Here is a 9923-nt window from a genome sequence, read left to right as displayed (position 1 = left end):
AAAAGGACCAAAATGCATTTATTTAATATACATCACAAGGGTTCAACCGAGGCTTAATTTAAAAGACAAAAACAAAACAAAAATAATACCACAGCTCAAGATACAGAGTCCTATACAGAAATCACAAAAAGGACAGACCATCTAAGGAAAAATTAAGACAACACAAGGACAGGCTGGGCAGCCTGGGTCAGGGCTCCTGGCTGGTGACCTGCTTTGAGTAGGTTTCTTGCAGGTACTTCTTAAAAGCTGTGGGGTTTTTCCAGAGCTCGGCAGCATGCGTATTCAAGGGACTATCAATGTTGGGTTCTCCTAGAAGGCTCTGGATGGAGAGCAGAATGGTCCTGACGTCATATAGGGCAGACCACTTGTCCTTCAGGATGTCCAGGCATATGTTACCCTGGGTGTCCACGTTGGGGTGGTAGCAGGGTGTGAGGAATTTCACCGTGGGCGCATTGTAAGGGTAGCCACTGGGGAACTCTAGTGAGAGCTTATACCTCAGGTCTTCATATACTGTTCCAGCTGCTCCATGGATGGTCCCTACCCATTTGAAAAGGTTGTCTGATTCAGGGAAGGCAGAAATCCCTTTATCGCCAGACATCATGAGGGTCATCAGCTCCTGCTGTAGCCTTTTGCCCACGGGACCCCGGGCGGCGCCCCGCTCGGCTCGGCTCCTTTACGGGCGGCGGTGACGCTTGTGGCTGCTGGGTCGCGGTTTTGGGAAGCCATCCGGGCGGCGTTGGCAGAGAGACAGGAACTCGGAGAACACGACTGCAACTGCCCCAAAGTTATTTTCTGACAATATGATTGTTAGGACAGCTGTAGATTTTCTGTTCACTACACTGGTTAGTATTTGTTTTAGTTATACTCTGTTGTTTAGAAGATTCACTTCATCCACTTTGGTGTAGTGAAAAGGGTGGAAGCTTTGTTGTCTGAAACACCTAGCTTCAGATCCTCACATGGTTATGTGATCTTGGGCAAGTCACTTAACATTAAGTAGTTAAATTGGTTGAATAAAATAATATATAGAAAAGGCTGATACATATGAGACATTTTATTAATGGTAGCCTATTACGTTTTTAAAGGCACTTAATAGATTTTAAAAAAGAGTTTTCCTTCTCCTGTTTTCAGTTAGAGATTTCAAAAGATGCCGGGCGCAGTGGCTCACACCTGTAATCCTAGCACTTTGGGAGGCCGAGGTGGGTGGATCACAAGGCCAGGAGATCGACACCATCCTGGCTAACATGGTGAAACCCCGTCTCTACTAAAAATACAAAAAATATTAGCTAAGCATGGTGGCGGGCGCCTGTAGTCCCAGCTACTCTGGAGGCTGAGGGAGGAGAATGGCATGAACCCGGGAGGCGGAGCCTGCAGTGAGCTGAGATCAGGCCACTGCACTCCAGCCTGGGCGACACAGCAAGACTCTGTCTCAAAAAAAAAAAAAAAAAAAAAGAGAGATTTCAAAAGATAATAGATTCTGTGTTAAAGCTATAGTTTAAAATGAAGTTTTGTGTTTGAGCAAAGTGGGGATAATTTTCTTCAGCTTTAACTTATATTTAGGAAAAGCATGATGGTTCTTTCCTGTGCTACATGAAGCTAACCAATCTCGGAAAACCCAAGATATGATTTCTGTTTTTTGTTATTTTTTATTAAGACAGGTTCTTGCACTTTTGGCCAGGCTGGAGTGCAATGGTGTGATCATGGTTTATGCAGCCTCCACCTTCTCCAGCTCAAATGATCTTGCCGCCTCAGCCTCCGAAGTAGCTGGGATTGTAGGTATGCACCACCATGCCCAGCTGATTTTTGTTTTTTTGTATAGACAGGGTTTCACCCTGTTGCCCAGGCTGGTTGCTGACTCCTGGGCTCAAGCAGTTTGCCCATCTTAGCCTCGCTAAGTGCTGGGATTACAGGCATGAGCCACCGCCCCAGGCCTCTTTTTGTTTTTTGAGAAGGGGGGATTGTGAGTCTGAGATTGGGTGGAAATAAAGTTTTCATTGTAGAAAGAACCTTGAAAAGCTTTTATGTTAATGAACATAGCCTTTTTATTCCAGTATTTCAAGATGTTGTTGCTGAGCATATTAGGCCTTTTTGTAACAACAAATCTTACTCCTAAGTTTGTCATTATTTGGTGCTAAATTACAACAGTATTACTTTCTTCCTTTGAGTGAATCTTGGGATGATTATGGTGGTTGCTACTGCTGGAATTTTGGAGTACTGTGTGTTTTGCAAAAAGGAATTGTTACGCCTTCAGTAATTACCTGTTGGAACAATGGCCCATCCTTTTTGCTGTTCTGAGTAGAGATCAACAATAGCATTCCAAAATGGTGCTGATCCTGACTTAAAGTGGAGGGCTCACATTGGGTGAGGGAAGGATAAGACATGTTGGCCTATTCAGATATACATGAGAAAAGGGGACTAGCAAGTACATGTTTTAAAAATGTATATTTTGGATGTTTAAAATACCTTCCCATTTTAAATGATCAAATCTGAATTTCTTAAGGGAGATGCTTTTTTTGAGACAGAGTCTCTCTCTGACGCCCAGGCTGGAATGCAGTGGCATGATCTTGGCTCACTGCAACTTCTGCCTCCTAGGCTCAAGCGATCCTCCTGCCTCAGGCCCCCTAGTAGCTGGGACTACAGGCGCACACCACCACCCCTGGCTAATTTTTGTATTTTTGGTAGAGACAGGATTTTGCCATGTTGTCCAGGCTGCTCTCGAACTCCTAACCTCAGATGATCTGCCCGCCTCAGCCTCCCAAAGAGCTGGAGTTACAAGGTATGAACCACTGGGCCCAGCTGGGAGCTTCATTTTTGAAGGTTGGTGAGGAGAGATAGAATGAGATAAAGGTTTAGTCTTTCCTTGAACTTTTTCATAGCTCCAGTTGAAATTCATGAGAGTGATGATGACTCTTTGTTTCTTTTTTTTTTTAATTAACCAGACTAGAATATTCTTTTTATTTTTATTTTTATTGAGACGGAGTCTTGCTCTGTTGCCCAGGTTGGAGTGTAGTGTCTCGATCTTGGCTCACGGCAACCTCTGCTGCCTGGGTTCAAGCGATTCTCGCACGTCAGCCTCCCGAGTAGCTGTTACTACTGGCATGCACCATGACGTCTGGCAAATTTTTTTGTATTTTTTAGTAGAGACATGCTTTCGCCATGTTGGCCAGGCTGGTCTCGAACTCCTGACCTCAGGTGATCTACTAGCCTCGGCCTCCCAAAGTGCTGGGATTACAGGCATGAGCTACCATGCCCGGCCTAGAATTTTTTTTTTTTTTTTTTTGAGACAGAGTCTCGCTCTGTTGCCCAGGCTTAAGTGCAGTGGCACGATCTCGGCTCGCTGTAACCTCCACCTCCCAGGTTCAGGCAATTCTCCTGCCTCAGCCTTGCGAGTAGCAGGGACTACAGGTGTCTGCCACCACACCCGGCTAATTTTTGTATTTTTTTTTTTTTTTGAGATGGAGTCTCGCTGTGTCACCCAGGCTGGAGTGCAGTGGCGCGATCTCGGCTCACTGCAAGCTCCGCCTCCCGGGTTCCCACCATTCTCCCGCCTCAGCCTCCGAGTAGCTGGGACTACAGGCACCCGCCACCTCGCCCGGCTAGTTTTTTGTATTTTTAGTAGAGACGGGGTTTCACTGTGTTAGCCAGGAGGGTCTCGATCTTATGACCTCGTGATCCACCCGCCTGGGCCTCCCAAAGGGCTGGGATTACAGGCGTGAGCCACCGTGCCCGGCCTGGCCTAGCATATTCTTAAAGGATACCAGAAATGAAATTTGTAGCTACTAATATTTGACTCTCTAACTCAAAATATAAATTTATTTAACATGTTAAAAGTAAAAAATTCATAATCCAATTCCAAAGGCTCTGTGGAAAACAATGTATTTTTCATTTATATTTAAGAGCTTGGCTGGTGTTCTTTTTTTGTTCCCTGCATTTTATGACCACAGGACTGGAGAATACATAAACAAATATATGTAATGTACATATTTTATGATAGAATATTATTTTTTGCTATTAATAACTTATTTTCTCTGTTAGCAATTACTATTTCTAGAAATACAGTCTGAAAGAAGTTAACAGTTATTGACCAATGTAATATGAAATTTTATTATTTTATTGTTATAGTATAAGACTTAAAGCATATTACTATTATTGGAAGTTTTAATTATAGTGCTACATAGAAATTGTTTTAAAGTGGAAGTGAGTTTTGTTTAAATCATAGCTGGATTAATAAATGATTTTTCAAACTAGACTTTGGCCAGAGTGACTGACTGTTCTTTTAGGTGATAATAGCTGAGACTGTGGTAATCTCCCTTAGTAACTGTTGCATCCAGTGGTTCATTTCTGAAATGTCAAAATGGAATAAAGATGGGACACAATGCTTCTTCCCCTTCTCCCTACCCCTCCCTTTTGTTTGTTTTAGTTGAAGCTAAAAACCACACTCCCACACTGCTTGTTATATTTTATTTTGTTTTATTTTATTTTATTTTATTTTAAGGCAAAAGGAAAATAACCTTTTGAGAAGGAAGACAAAGGTTTTGCCTTTAGTATTTCAGGAGATATAAGGGAAAACAGGTAGTTTTGATGGACCATATTCCTTTACCACTCTTTTTCCTCCACCGTTTATTCTTGTACCTAGTCACAGAGGTAGGAAAAAAGATTCTTCGGTGTTTAGAACTTGCCTTTGGCAAAAAATAATACTGCTATAAGTGGATGTATTTCTTTGCTGCTGAATGTAGCTACTGATTAGAGATGAGCTATGTAACAGTATCATTAGGCAATAAAAACATTGCTGTGATGTTTTAGCTATATGTAAGAAAGTATAAGACTTTTATATTCGTTTGCTTGATGAAGACTAATTTCATTAGACATACTATTATTTTGGGCTTATCTGTTATATATAGACATGGTTTCTGTACTCTATCACCAAGCCTTTTGTATTAAGTATACAGAATGTATACAGAATTTGTCATATTTAATATACCTCCATGTAGCTATAAATGGTTTCCTTTTTTTTTTTTTGACAGAGTCTCACTCTGTCGCCCAGGGCCCAGGTTGAAGTGGAATGGCATGATCATGGCATATAGCAGCCTCAACCTCCTGGGCTCAGGCGATCCTTCCACCTCAGTTTCCTGAGTAGCTGGAACCACAGGCACACGGCCACCATGCCTGGCTAATTTTTAAAAATTATTTTTCATAGAGATAAAGGTTCACTATGTCACCCAGGCTGGTCTTGAACTCCTGGGCTCAAGCAGTCCTCCTCCCTCCATCTCCCAAAGTGTTGGGATTGCAGGCATGGGCCACATGTACCCAACCAGCTGTATTTTGAAGTAATGCTAATACAATCTGAATTGTAAGAGTATGTTTCAGCAGATTTATTAGGTAAGATATTTGTGAACTGCCAAAAGTAATCTCTCAAATATTTCCAAAATAATAAGCATAATGGGATATTTTGTCCTTTTATTGATTCCATATTGAGACAGACATTTTTAAAGTTATAAAGAGGGTGGGACAAAGGAAACAGTAGTGCTTTTTGGGAAATCTGATTGACGCAAATGTATTCATATCGTTTATCTATATGATTTTGTATTAACTATAACTCATTCTGGGTTTTTTCCCACAAGTATTGTGGCTATTTAAAATTTTATCATATGGGTCAGATCTTAGATGTAAAATGCCTAAAACCACACTCAGAAGTTCAAGTGAGTGCTGATAAAATGCATCATGTTAGATTCTCAGTATGATTCTTCCACTTCGAAAAGGTAGAGAAAATAGACACTGTGGTGAGGGACAGGACAAAAGAATTGTAATTATACAGAATCATGTTCTAAAAATTATATTTGTATGGTGGTTTATTGTTTCAAAATGCTTTTACCTTCATTACCTCATTTCAGGATTTCAATAGCACTGTAAGGTAGGTGGGACAGATAGTGTCTTTGTTTATTGAGGAAGAAATGGAATGTCAGAAAGGTTGAGTATTATGTCTGAATGTACACACAATGCCTGATAGAACTGGCACTTGAACCTAATTCTCTTGATCTCCAGTGTAATGTTCTATCTATTATGTCTTATTGCCTAATTGAAACTTGAGTTTACATCCACTGTAAGACATAGAATTAACTCAGTAAATTGTCTTATGCATTATATTTTCAGAGAAGTTATAGCCTCTGAAGCAAGGGACACATCACCATTTTGTATTTTTCTTCTGAAATTGATTCTTCCCAAGCACTTAGGAATGTGCCATCTTATTTATGTGATACTAACATTATTGTCACCCAAGAAGTCATTGCTACTGGTTCTTTCTCTCTCTGATGGTGGTAATCAGGCAGGCAGTGAACAATCTGTCACCTTTTATATGGTCTACTCAAGTCTATTCCCAGTTGTTCTTTCTAGCCTAATGCCATAGTTGTATTCTAGGTACCTTATATCTTTTAAAAATTGAGATATAATTCATATGCCATAAGATACAGCATTTTAAAGTCTACGTTTCAGTGATTTTTAGTATATTTACAAGGTTGTGTAGCAATCACTACTATCTAATGCCAGAACATTTTCATCAATCCAAAAAGAAACTTCAGACTCATTTACGGTCGCTCCTATTCTTCCCTTCTCCTCTCCCCAGGCAACCTGTTACTGTCTTTCTCTATGGATTTCCCTATGCTGGATATTTATATAAAGGGGATCATATACTGGGACCTTTTGTGTCTCCCTTCTTTCACTAAACATAATGTTTTCAAGGTTCATCTATATCATGTACTTGTTCTTTCTGATGGCTGCGTAATATTTAATTGCATGGATATATATCACATTTTGTTCATCTACTGATGGATATTTGGGTTGTTTCTACTTTTTGGCTGTTATAAAGAACGCAACTATAAACATTTGTGTTTGAGTTTTTGTATGAACATGTATATATATATTTTTTTTCTTTTTTTTTTTTTGAGACAGAGTCTCGCTCTGTCGCCCAGGCTGGGGTGCGGTGGGCGGATCTCAGCTCACTGCAAGCTCCGCCTCCCGGGTTTACGCCATTCTCCTGCCTCAGCCTCCCGAGTAGCTGGGACTACAGGCGCCCGCCACCTTGCCCGGCTAGTTTTTTGTATTTTTTTAGTAGAGACGGGGTTTCATCTGTGTTAGCCAGGATGGTCTCGATCTCCTGACCTCGTGATCCGCCCGTCTCGGCCTCCCAAAGTGCTGGGATTACAGGCTTGAGCCACCGCGCCCGGCCGAACATGTATATTTTTAATTCTCCTAGGTGTATACCTAAGAAGTAGAATTATTGGGTCATATGGTAATTCTATGTTTAACTTTTGAAGAACTGTCAAACTGTTTCCACGGTGGCTGCACCACTGTTTCTACCAGCAATGCAGAAAGACCTTATATTAATTTTTTTTTTTTTTTTTTAGAGACGGTGTCTTGCTCTGTCATCCACGTGGAATGCAGTGGTACAATCATAGCTCAGTGTGACTTTGAACTTCTGGGCTCAAGTGATCTACCTTAGCCTCATGAGTAGCTGGGACTACAGTTTTATGCCACGATGCTAGGTTAATTTTAAAATTTTTTGTAGAGACAAGGTCTCACTAGGTTCCCAGGCTGGTCTTAAACTCCTGGCCTCAAATGATCCTGCCACCCTGGCTTCCCAAAGTGCTGGGTTTATAGACATGAGCCACTGTGCTCGGCTCGTACCTTACATTTTTTTAGTGGACCATTCATCTCCAAGCCTCACCCCCTCCTCCCCCCAAAAACACGAGTGCAGTGCCACAATCTCAGCTCACTGCAACCTCTGCCTCCTGGGTTCAAGCGATTCTTGTGCCTTAGCCTCCCATATAGCTGATTACAATCATGTGCCACCACACCCAGCTAATTTTGTATTTTTCGTACAGACAGGGTTTTGCCATGTTGGCCAGGCTAGTCTCAAACTCCTGGCCTCAAGTGATCTGTCCGCCTTGGCTTTCCAAAGTGTGGAATTAAGGTGTAAGGTGTGAGCCACCACACCCGGCCTCCAAGCCTATTTTTTATTTCATTTTCTGCCTCTATCTGAAATATACTTCCTCTTCTGCCCACCTCTACCCCTATGTCTAACTACCTATTGAAATTCTGTGCATCCTTCAAAGCCTAATTCAAATGCTGCTTCTTGTGCAAAGTCTTCACAGGTTACTAGGGCTGGAAGTGATTTCTCCCTCATTAGTGCATATAGTTGTATCATTTATTTCTCTTTGAGGCCTTTTGTAATAGTTGTTGGAGTCTTCTTATTTCTTCTACCACATTTTTGTATTATCTAAAATGGGCCTTTAGTAAATATTGGATAAATGAATGAGAGACTACTGGAAATCCTTAACTTGGCTTTTTAAAATGTTACAGGAGATATATAATATTTATAAAATTGGAATATTAATATCTGAATACCATTTTAAATAATTTTATAATTTTTCCACTGGAATGATGTTTTTACCTGTCCTCCCAACTGGCAGGTATGTATATCTACAAATATCTCCTAATTTCTTGGCCTTGCATTAAACTGTTGTATGAGCAGTTGCCTTTCAAGGTCATTTGACAACTGGTTGCCTGCATTTATCTATTGGATCTGGCATCTTTGTCTGTAGTTACATGTTAAAGAAGCTGTGTTACAGTACAGCTCAATGTTTTTAGGTCTGAAGTTAAAGATTCATTTTGTAAAATTATAGTACATCATTAGATAATAAAATAAATCTAAATTATTTTAACTTTACTGTCTTTGTTAGGCTATATTTATTTGGTGTCCATTGTGAAAATTGATGACCAGCTAGCCAGATATGCCAAATAATGTAGTCCAGATACTGTGATCCTTTGTTTATAAATGTGTGATATCCTAGTGGTTAAAAGCATGGACTCTGTAGGTATGTGGCCTGAGTTTGAAACCTTACTTTTTTTATTTGTTAGCTGTGTGACTTTGAAGAAGTACTTAATCTTTCTGTTCCTGATGTTTTTCTCTATCTACAAATATGTTAACTTTCCCTGGCTATACATATTTACATATTATAGTAATATATATGTAGTGTATATATTATCTATATATTATACAAATTATATATGCCATGCATGTTATATGTGTATATGTATATTATATACATTACATATAATATGTAAATAATATACATATTACATATTATTCATGAGTACTCATGTTTATATTTACATATATACACATATATACATTTAACAAAATAAGAATCATACAATTTTGAATCTTGTGCATTTTACTTAATTTTATTAATATTCTCATATGCCATTAAATATGCTTCAAAAACATTTTAAAAAATTTTTTATTTCTTCTCACAGCTGAACCAGTGGTCACAAAACATTGTTTTAATGACTGCATAGTAGTCCATCATGTAAATGTACAACATGTATTTATCAAATTCTGTATTATAATTTTCCTCATTTTGGAATTTCAGTTAATGCTGCAGTGAATATCCTTGCACATTAATTTTGTCTGGCTTTCAGATAATTTTTTAGTGAGTTTTTTAAGGTATTTTGATACACATTTCCAAATTGCTTCCCAGAAGGATTGTATATTAATTTTATTTAAGAAAATTAATTTTGAATTAATTTTATTTAAGAAAATTAATTTTGAATTAATTTTATTTAAGAAAATTAATTTTGAATTAATTTTGTTTAAGAAAATTAATTTTGAATTAATTTTGTTTAAGAAAATTAATTTTGAATTAATTTTATTTGAAATTGGAGCGTTACATGTTTATTTTTGTAAGTTGATTTTTGCTCATACATTCATTCATTTCAACAAATATGTGTTAAATTCATACTATGTGCCAGGTATTCATAGGCCCAAAGTATAGCATTGTAAACAAAGTATAGTTTTTAATCTCATGGAGTGTTCCTGTCTAAAGGACTCCAGGTATCAGTGGGTTAGTTTTTATTTTCCCTTATTTCAG

General features: G+C 38.9%; 1 protein-coding gene and 1 pseudogene across 2 annotated transcripts in view; one reads left to right on the top strand and one right to left on the bottom strand.

Moving 5' to 3' along the window:
- The window catches only part of ANKHD1 (ankyrin repeat and KH domain containing 1), a 134114-nt gene that overhangs the window by 25377 nt on the left and 98814 nt on the right, over positions 1–9923 (top strand).
- On the bottom strand, positions 2–794 carry LOC108530836 (ubiquitin-conjugating enzyme E2 C-like; annotated as a pseudogene). The gene has a single exon (XR_001885989.1). The product of XR_001885989.1 is annotated as a ubiquitin-conjugating enzyme E2 C-like (transcript).

Source organism: Rhinopithecus bieti, unplaced genomic scaffold (genome assembly GCF_001698545.2).
Source record: "Rhinopithecus bieti isolate Rb0 unplaced genomic scaffold, ASM169854v2 scaffold_8674, whole genome shotgun sequence".
NCBI classification, from domain to species: Eukaryota; Metazoa; Chordata; class Mammalia; order Primates; family Cercopithecidae; genus Rhinopithecus; species Rhinopithecus bieti.
The sequence above is the reverse complement of the archived record's forward strand: the minus strand, read 5'-3'. Positions and strand labels throughout refer to the sequence as shown.